We start from the raw sequence: 9,951 nt of genomic DNA, 5'->3' as shown, positions 1-9,951 counted from the left end.
TTGGACTACAACCTAACTGCTAAGTTTATATCGCAGTCACATGATTTACTGTGTATGTGTTATTATGCTCATTAGGGTTGGAACTTTTTTTACAATGTAGAATTTGTTAAAATGCTGATTTTGTAAAAAACAACAACATTGGAATGTACTTAAAAAGATCGGTCAAAAATATTAAAAAAAAAAAAAAACAGAAAAAATAGTCGAGTGCTTCATTGTTTTTGCTAGACTGATTCGAAAAATTTGGACCTCACCCAAGTTTTCATAATTGGAATCTGTTCCACAATCATAATTTACATAACATTTCAGCTAATAGAAATTGACCTATAATGTTGATTTTAATGAAACTTCTTACAGTCCAGTCGTAAATGAAATATGATCTATAATATGATGAAAGAATGTACATGTATGTATGCTTGTGTATGTATGCTTGTGTCAGATATTTGCCCATGCTTAAAAATTCGCATATTTCAAGCAGATTTTAAGACACAATACTCGAAATTACCGTGACAAAAATTTAAACGTCATATTTTAGCTTTAGAAAGATAAAAACGATACCGATTTATCTACACATGAGATGTCATTATTTCATAAAATCGTTTTCATGTCAGTATGCCGAGTCCAGGTTATATTCAACATTATAAATGACGTTACGCCATTACTTTTATTCATCAAATGTGCAGACTATTCTTGTTTGTAATAACTATATATCTAAGTCGTACAACATTTACTCTTGACCATTTATTATGCATTAATCGGAAGACAAATCTAACCTGTTCTACAACCTCGTTACTGGCCAAGAATTTCAGAAAAATAACAGTGGCCAATATTTGCATTTAAAGTCGAAATCGTATAGTCACTCGATGTGTCATAACGAAAATACAAAAAGACCACGTGTACCAGGTTTAGGTTTAGATTGGTAACCCCTGCTACCCTCTCCCAGAAACTCAAAAATTGACAATAGATCAACGTTGAAAATAAACACAGCAATATCCTACTGAAAAATAAGAACTGTGAAAGGACAGCGACGCCTGACTTTCCGAGTTTTGGAGTTTAAACATATAACATTGTATCATTACAATGCAGAAGTGTGTGACATTTCATTTCATTCCAGCAGGCGTTTACTAAGATACCAGCGTACATGTAACAACTTACCAAATATTGGTTTGTCCACAATGGAGCATGACTTTATGATCAAGTTTGGTATTTTGTAAATTGCACATAATATTATAACAGTGAAAAGTGAAAGTTACAATCCATTCCCATAAGTTGTATTTACAAACAAATATTTAACATATCGGAAAGCATGCAACAGCGTTACCTATTACCGGAAAATTCTATTTAAATCAAATTCCTCAGTCAAGCTCTTTTTGGTCAAGCTCCTTTGACTGTAAAAGAGCTAGACAATCCCCACAAAATGTTACTTTTGTGACTCTTTGATAATATGGTTTGTTTCGATAGGTTCTTACTGTAACATCATTTTTTCAAAAAAATTTTAATAAAAAACGACTACTGATAGCGGGTGTTCTGGGGAAAAATTTACACTTAATTACTTTTTTTCAAAAATCTAAAACAGTAACATTTTTGCCAGTTTTACTGATGTTATGTCTGTATGAATGAATTTGGGCTGTACTTTTTATCAATCATAAAAATCCCTTTTAAATTAAGAATTTTCATAATTCTCATATTAATGCCCAAAACCGCCCTCTTTTTTCCCTCCCCTCTTTAAAATGAATTGATACCAACTCGGTTTTTCCGCATAAAAAACACGTTTTGGTTGGTTACTCAAGTCAGAGCTTAATTTCAAAACAGCAAAATCTAGTTAAATCTGAAACTTTACTATTATGTTTTTTGCAACACATTTTCTTCTTAACTGATGCTTTTTTTAAAATTTAAAAAACCGCATCCGTACTGTTGGCCCAAAAACACATCTATCTGACTTTGAGTGCTCCCATCTATTTTTTAAAATTTTCCCAAAAATTTGGTTTGCTCTCGTTTCAATCAAATGCTTCAAATTTTAAAAAAAACTCGTAAAACCGTTGGGCCCCCCCCCCCGGGGGAAAAACCAATGCAACTTTAATTTCCCAAACAAAAAAATTTTAAAACCAAAAAAAAAATTCGGGAAACACAAATTTGTTATAGCTTTAAAATTTTTGTTTCGGTAGCATTGATCTGACTTGCGTTTCCTTTTTAATGAGCGTTTTAAAATTTTTAAAGGGAAAAAGTTAGAGGTGTCAAACCACCTTGACAATACTTTTAATGATAAAACAAATTTTGGAAAAAGGGAGTTTTATTTCTTTCACTTTATGATCAAAGCCCGACATTTAAAACCCAAAAGGAGTAAAAAGAAAATCACAAAATGTCGTTTTCGTTTTTTTTCCCCTTTGGGGCCCAAAACCGCATATCAGTTTTTGTTTATTATACTAAACCAATTTTTAATAAAAGCCCGCTTTTACTATATTTTGGCCCCCCTCCCCTTCGAACTGTTTCTAGTGGGGGGAAAAGACTTCATTTTCCCCAGTTAAAAAACCCTAGCGACTGCGCAGGGTTTTACTTTATTTTTAAAAAAACAAAGGGAAAAAATGTAATAAACAATCCAAAAAAAAAAGCGGGGGGGGTTGGAGGGGGATGGAAAAAAACGGGAAAAACCCAACACCCAAATTAAGTTTTTAAATTAATAGTTTTTTTAAAACTTGAAATATTGTTCAAAAAATTTTTGTGGATATGATTTTTTAAAGTCCCAAAAATCAATGCAATAAGAAAATAGACTTTTAAAAAAATATTTATGTTAAAACCAGTATTATAGAAAATTCTTCTATAGCTCAGAAGTTCCCATCAGCAAAAGACCTTTCCCTTGGAAATACCATTGAATTTTAGATTTTAAAAAAGGAAATAATTAATATTTTTTTCGGATTTTTAAAAAAAATTTAAAGGTTTTCCATGTATTTTGCTTTACCCTCACTTTAAAAAGAACTAATAAAATTTAAAGAATTTGGGTATTTTTGTATTTTGTTCGACCCCTTTTAAAAACCCTAAAGGGAAAAGACAAAAATTTCAGGGGGGGAAAAAATGTTTTATCGTCTGATACCCCTTTAAATGGGGGGGGGGGTTAGTTTCTTTATAGCCCCTTTCGGGAAAAGGGGAAAGGGGAAACCAAAATTTAAATTTGCGGGGTTTCAAAAGTGCCCTAAAAAAGGGAAACCCTTTTAAACACTGTTTAGTGAAAATTTTGTTTTTTTTTTGAAAAAATTTTACACCAAGAAAATTTTTCCCTATTTAAGCCCAGAAAAATACACAAAATTGAAAATTACCCTTTTCATTAAAAAAACCCATTTAGTTTTTAAAACCCCCCCTTAAAAATCTTGGCCGGGGGGGGGCTTTTTTGAAAAACCCAAAACATTTCAAACCTTTTATATGAGAAAAACAAAAATATTTTTTCGCAATATCAAATAAACATAATTTAAAAAATTACCCCGGGAAACCATAGTTCAACATCCAATTTTATAAGTCCAAACCCCGTACTGACATTTTCCCGGGAAGGCGAAACAACGCAAAGCCGATGATGTTTTTTTTATTCGTTTTCCCTTTCGCTATTTCGTGAAACATTTTGTCTTCTTTTGGGTTCTTTTGCTTTTTTTTCGCGCCCCAAGGGTTTTTTTAAAAGCTTGTCTTTTCTTGTTATCGCAGGGTAAAAACCCAGCAGAACGAAAAAAAGGGGGACACGAAAACCCAAAACAAAGATAAAAACGTCGTCTAACCCCCCCCAAAAGACAAAAAAAAGAAAAAAAAGACACATTGCAAAAATTAAAACCCCAAAAAAACCAGGTTTCCCGGGGAAAAAAATTTCCATCGGGAAATATGGGGTTTGAGGTGAATGTCCGTATAAGACCCTTTTTTTAAACCAAAATTGACCGAAAATACATTGTACAATTACAAAAAAACAAAACCAAATTACCTACGCATAGGTCTAAAAAACGCCCCTATTCAGGGCCTCGTTCTGACGACCCTTCCGCAAGCCAACCCAAGACCCTTGGTTTCCAAAAATTTAGCAAATCAAATTTGTAGCCTTTTTTTTTTTGGATATTTAAAATTTAAATTAAAGTGTATTGGGTCGAGGCCCTTTAAAGCTAAAGAGGGTAGGCCACTTGCATTGAAAGCGGGGGTTTCCGGGTTCGACCCCAAAAAAATTATGGGCAAAATTTTCTTACTTTTGGGGAAATTCAAACAAGCCCTCTGTTTTTTTTAAAAAATAAAAAAAGCGGAAACTGGAAATCCAAATTACAGAAAAACGTTGTAATGGGCGTTCTCAGATTTCGTTTAAAAAGATCAAGTATTTTAAGTCAGATGTAAAATTAGAAAAACTAATTACTTCTTGGGAAAAAAAATTTTTAAAAAAATTTCGATATCAACAGGTAAAAAAAATCCTAAAAGTTAAAAAACCTTTTTTAAAAGTTTAACAAAAAATTACCCTTTCACCAAGAAAAATTTAGGGTTTAAAAAATTTTGACCAAAAACTATGATTACCCCTTTTAAATGACTAGACCCAAAAGAGAAAAAAAAACCCGGGATGGTTTTTTTGTAAAAAAACCCGTTACATCCAAATTCTTTTTTTAGCGAACATTCTTTTGTTTGTTTAAAAAAACAAAATTTTTGTAAAAAACCCAAGTCATTGACTAAAATAAGACCGAAGTTTTTTTAACTAAAATTCGGGTTTTCAATGAGATTTACTTTAAACAAAGAAAAGTCCCAGTTATTCCCCGGAAATTTAAAATTTCTGTCTATTTGCATATAAAGGGATTTCCCTTTTCAACAATGAAACAAGTTTTGGTATTTTTTTTTAAAGGGGAAAAATTTTTATGGACTACGGTCTTTTATTTTAAATCCTTTCCCCCGAAAACCCGTTCAAAAAATTTAAATTTTTGGGGGACCGGGGCATTTTTTCATTTTTCTAAATCATCTTGGGAAAAAACTCTTTTTATTTTCAAAAATATTTTTTAAAAAATAATCCTTCGTTTTAAAAAAGGGGGAAAACAATTGGGATGTTTTTGCCAAAAAATTTTTAATAAGCAACTTAAAAGAATAGAAAAAAATGCCCCCTTGTAACCCCCAAACCAGGGCACCCCGGGGTTTCAACAAGGCAAAACCCTTTTAAAAAAAAACAAAAAAAAAAATAAAAAAAATTTAAAAAAAAAATTTTTAAAAAAACTAACTGCAATGATAACAATTCTTAAACCCAACGTCAAAAAAAAACTTAACAAATGCCATTTAAAAACAATGAATGACCTACCTTTAACTTTAAACTTCCCTTTAACCCGTTTATGCTCCAAAAAAGTAAAAAAAGACACACTTTAATTTTAAAAAAAAACAGATCTAAGGGAAATTCATTTTAACTTAACTGCAATTTACTTTCAAAAAAATCAACACCAAGACAGAGATAGAACAAATTTTCATTTAATTAACTGACAGATCAAATTTTAAACCGAAACAAAATTTATGCCTTTGATAAAAAAATTCAATAGTATTTTTAAAAAAACACACACAACTTTTTTATTAAGTTTTTCAACTTAAAAAAAGAAAAGGGAAGTCAACAATAGTTTTTACTCCCGAAATAGTTTAGTTAGGCGAGGTCAAACCCCAGCTGTTTTTTGCCCTTTTTTTGCTTGGCTGAGGCAAATTTTTATTACAAAGCAACAAATTTACCTCACATTTTTCCCCCGAAGTCTTGTTTAATGAATATAGAACCCCTTTTTTTTTTGGGGACGTTTAAAAAAAAAACCCAAATGATAGGTCCAAATTTTTTACATTGTAAAACAAAAATTTTCCAATGTTTTCGTAAAACTAGTAATTTTTTTTTCCGCTGAAATTAAAAAAGGAGGGAAAATTTAATGAAAAGAATCAACCACTTAATATAATTTTCCCCTTCCCTTTAACCATCCCAAATATAAGCGCAAACCAAACGAACCAGGAGGAGCTCCCGTAGCCGTGTTTTTTGATAAATTAAATTTGACTGGAGGTCCCAAAAACTTTTTGAGTGATCTGATGCAAAAAATACTTTTAAAATACTTCGAGTTTGCTTCCAAATTCCAAAAAAAACCGAATGGCAGGTACTGGATTATCCGTGGGCTGCTCAGTATCTCCACAGCAGGTTCCCTTTTGGGGCATTTACTTTTCATTTCCCGGAAATAGAGGCCATTTCATTACTGTTAAAAAGTTTTTTAAAAAAAAAAACGACCCCCAAAAAACCCCTTTCGAAGCTATAAAACAACCCTGGGACACACCTAGGGCAACATTGGGACAGTGTTCCCGGTGCCCCAAAAAACTTTGTCCAATCGTGCCCACCCCCCCACCCCTTTACTTTTCCAAAGTAATAAAAAGGCATCTGCTTTCCCGGGATTTAAAATTTTGGGGAAATTAAAATTTTTGTTTACTTTCGGGAAAGAATTAAAAACTTTAAGCCCCCTGGTGCTCACGCCCATGGGCCTCGGGCTCCCCTATTTAATTTGAAATTGTGTTACTTTGGGAAAAAAAAAATGTTTAAAATAAATTTAAATTTGGAATGGGGGGTTTAAAAATTTTTAAAATTTTTTAGATTAAAAACGTTGTTGGGGAGAATGAAGTTTTTATAGGGTCTCAATTTTTTTTTGGGGTTTTTAAAAAAAAACTAATACAAGGGACAACGGTTACCCCTTCTACAGGAATTTCATCTGCAAAATAGGCTTTTCAAAGTTCAATCTTGTGGTTTGTTTGGCGTTTGCATGCTCTCAAGCTTGTGTCGGCTTTTTATTTTTAATGTGGTCGTTTCTTTTTTTCTTTGGGAAGTCTTTCAACTTTTTTAGTTTTTTGTATGTTTTATTTTTCCCTAGGGATTATTGTAAAAAAAGACCATAGGGGGGGTAGAAGTTGGCAGTAGCCTTTGCAGCAGAAGCAGAAACGTGAAATTGGCAGTAGCAGTAGCATTACTAAAACGGAAATTGGCAGTGGCAGTAGAGCAGCAGAAGTAGCAGCAGTAGCAAAAACAGAAGCAAAAACGTTAAACTAGCAGTAGCAGCAGTAGCAAAAACGTAAAACTGGCAGTAGCAGCAGTAGCAAAAACGTGAAATTGGCAATAGCAGTACCAGCAGTAGCAGTAACAGCAGTAGTAGTAGCAGAAGTAGAAGTAGCAGCAGTAGCAATAGCAGAAGGTGCAGTAGTAGTAGTAGCAGTAGCAGCAGTAGCAGTGGAAACCGTACCAGTCGTGGCAGAAGTAGCATTAGCAGCAGTAGTAGCAGGAGTAGAAGCAGTAGCAATAGCAGCAGTAATAGCAGTAGCAGTAGTAGTAGTAGTAGCAGTAGCAGTAGTAACAAAAGTAGCAGTAGCATCTGTAGCAGTAGTAATAATAATACCTGCTTTCATTTACATTTAAATGTTGCACCGTGCTGACGTGTTTAATTTATGTTTTAACACAAATACCTGGAATGGAGTGAACAAACATTGTCCTTGTGTCATTGCTGAATGTATGCACAATTATTTATTTATTTATTTATTATACCACATTTATATAGCACTCTTTTCATGCACTTGTACACGTTCAAAAGTGCTTTACAGAATAAATTGCAAAAATACAAACAAAAAAGTATACAAAGATAATGCATTCCACATTAACAAAAATCATGAATGAAAACAAGTATAATTTAAAAAAAAAAAAAACAAGATAAAAAAAAATGTATCGGTCAGTTAACAAAATATTGTACAAAGAAGTGGGTTTTGAGCAGGCTTTTGAAAGCAGCTAGCGTGTCAGCTTCCCTGATCTTGACAGGAAGAGAGTTCCAAAGCTTTGGAGCAGTGCACGAAAAGCTGCGGTTGCCATACATCATGGTATTAGATTTTGGCATTACCAGTGACAGCGTGTCTTGCGATCTTAGGGTCCTGACCGGTTTATACACTTCTAGCATATCCCTAATATAGGCAGGGGACTGATTGTGTAACGCCTTAAAGGTGTGGGTCAGAACCTTGTACTGCACCCTGTATTTCACTGGCAACCAGTGAAGCTCCTTCAGAACCGGTGTTATATGATTGCGACGTGGCGTCTTAGTGATTACGCGAGCTGCAGTGTTCTGGACATGTTGCAACTTGTTAAGTGTGCTGTTTGGTATACCACTTGTTAGCGTTTAATGTAAAGTATTAATGTTTACCAAATGTGGTAAGAAGGGCAGACAACTGATTACTAACAAGATATCAGCAGAGATTTCATGCATAATCAGATGCTGTTTACTTTTACACAGTAAATTGAAATAAATAAAGATCATATCGTATCAAGAAAAAGGTTTTTATCATATGCCTGGGAATTCAACCTGTATATCTTAATCAAGTGAATACAATACTCTGTATTCAGCTGAACATAATGAATGATTGACGTCAAATATGACGTCAGAATGACTATGGCGTCTCGACTTTCCAAGCGTCAAAACCTTCACCGTTTCAAACGGGTTTGCATTTATTTATCTAAAGTTATTGTCAATTTCGCCTGTCATAGCACTAGAAAAAGGAAAAAATGTGTATACAAATAGTAAAGGGTTTTAAAAAGCGTATTTAAATTTTCCGATGATTTTTTTGGGCCCTCTCGGGGATTTTAAATTTTTCCCGGGATCAAAACTGGGCGCAATCCCCAGGTCGGATCCAGACCGCAAAATTTTATCATTGCAGCCCAAAAGGTACTGATAAAAATCCCCCTATTATATTTTAAAAAAGCAGATCTTTCGTCAGAGCGTTTTAATTTTTTTTACCTAATAAAAATATAAAAAATTAGGGCTTTTTTTCGATTGCTAAAATACCGGGGTTCCCCCAAAAAATTTTAAATAGGTCAGAAGTTTTTCCCTTTTGGGCAGTACTTTTTGGTTTGGTCACCAAACCGAAAAAAAAAATGATGCAAATTTTATAATAATCGAAATTTTATAAACTACAGAATAATAAAAGACACTTTAATTACATAAAAAGGGCCCTTTAAAATTATATTGGAATATTTTGGGACCTACATAACCCTCTTTGACATTTTTACTTTCAATCTTTTTCAATTTCCCCTTGGGTTATGACAAAAAAACCATTTAAGTTCATTTTTAAATTATCAGGGGTTGTTTCACACGGGTACCCCCAGGGTTTTAAAATTTAAAAATAAAAACCCAAATTAAAAATTGTTTTTAATAAATTATTTTTGATTTTTTTTTAAAAAAACAACGAAAAGGCCCTGAGCCCTTGCCCCCTTTTTCCCGAGCAATTGAAATTTCGTCGGGCGAGTTTTGAGAACCATTTGTCGTTTAGTGACAAAAGGAAATTTTTATCTTTGCGACTGCCGAGCCCCTTTTCCGTAGGCTTGTTTATAATTATTTTTTAAAAATCTGTTGATTTTTTTTTTTTTTAAATTTTTTTTGAACCATCATAAATTTTGTATAATTTTTAAACAATAAAAAAAAATTTTAAAAAAGGGAACCGAAAACGTCCAGTACGTGCCCCAAAAAATCCCCCAAAAAACCTACTGTTTTCAAAAAAAATTAAATAAAAAAATTTTAATTTGAAGGGAACATTTTTGTATTTAGAAGATTTAAATTTTTGGGGGGGGGGGGGGGGACGGGATCTGACGAAAAAAAACCCCAAAAAATGAACAAATAAAAACTCGATTAAAACTGGAATTAAAAGGGAAAAAAACGCTAAAAAATTCAAAACGTTAAGAAAAAATTAGTTTTAAAATTTAAAAAATAAACGTTGGACAAAGAGGGGGGGGGTTAAAATCCAACAAAGATCAAACCTTTTTAAAAGGAAAAAAAAGTTTATTTTCAATAAAAACTTTTTTTAAAAAAAAAAACCTAAAAATTTAAAAGCAAGAACAAGCCATTCCCAAAAAATTTTTCTGAAAAAAGTTTTTTTAAAATTTTGTGAAACCCCGATGGAATACCTCAAAAAATTTTCAGCCTCAAATTGGTT

The sequence above is a fragment of the Mercenaria mercenaria genome, chromosome 3, assembly GCF_021730395.1.
Source record: "Mercenaria mercenaria strain notata chromosome 3, MADL_Memer_1, whole genome shotgun sequence".
In the NCBI taxonomy this organism is placed as follows: domain Eukaryota; kingdom Metazoa; phylum Mollusca; class Bivalvia; order Venerida; family Veneridae; genus Mercenaria; species Mercenaria mercenaria.
The sequence above is the reverse complement of the archived record's forward strand: the minus strand, read 5'-3'. Positions refer to the sequence as shown.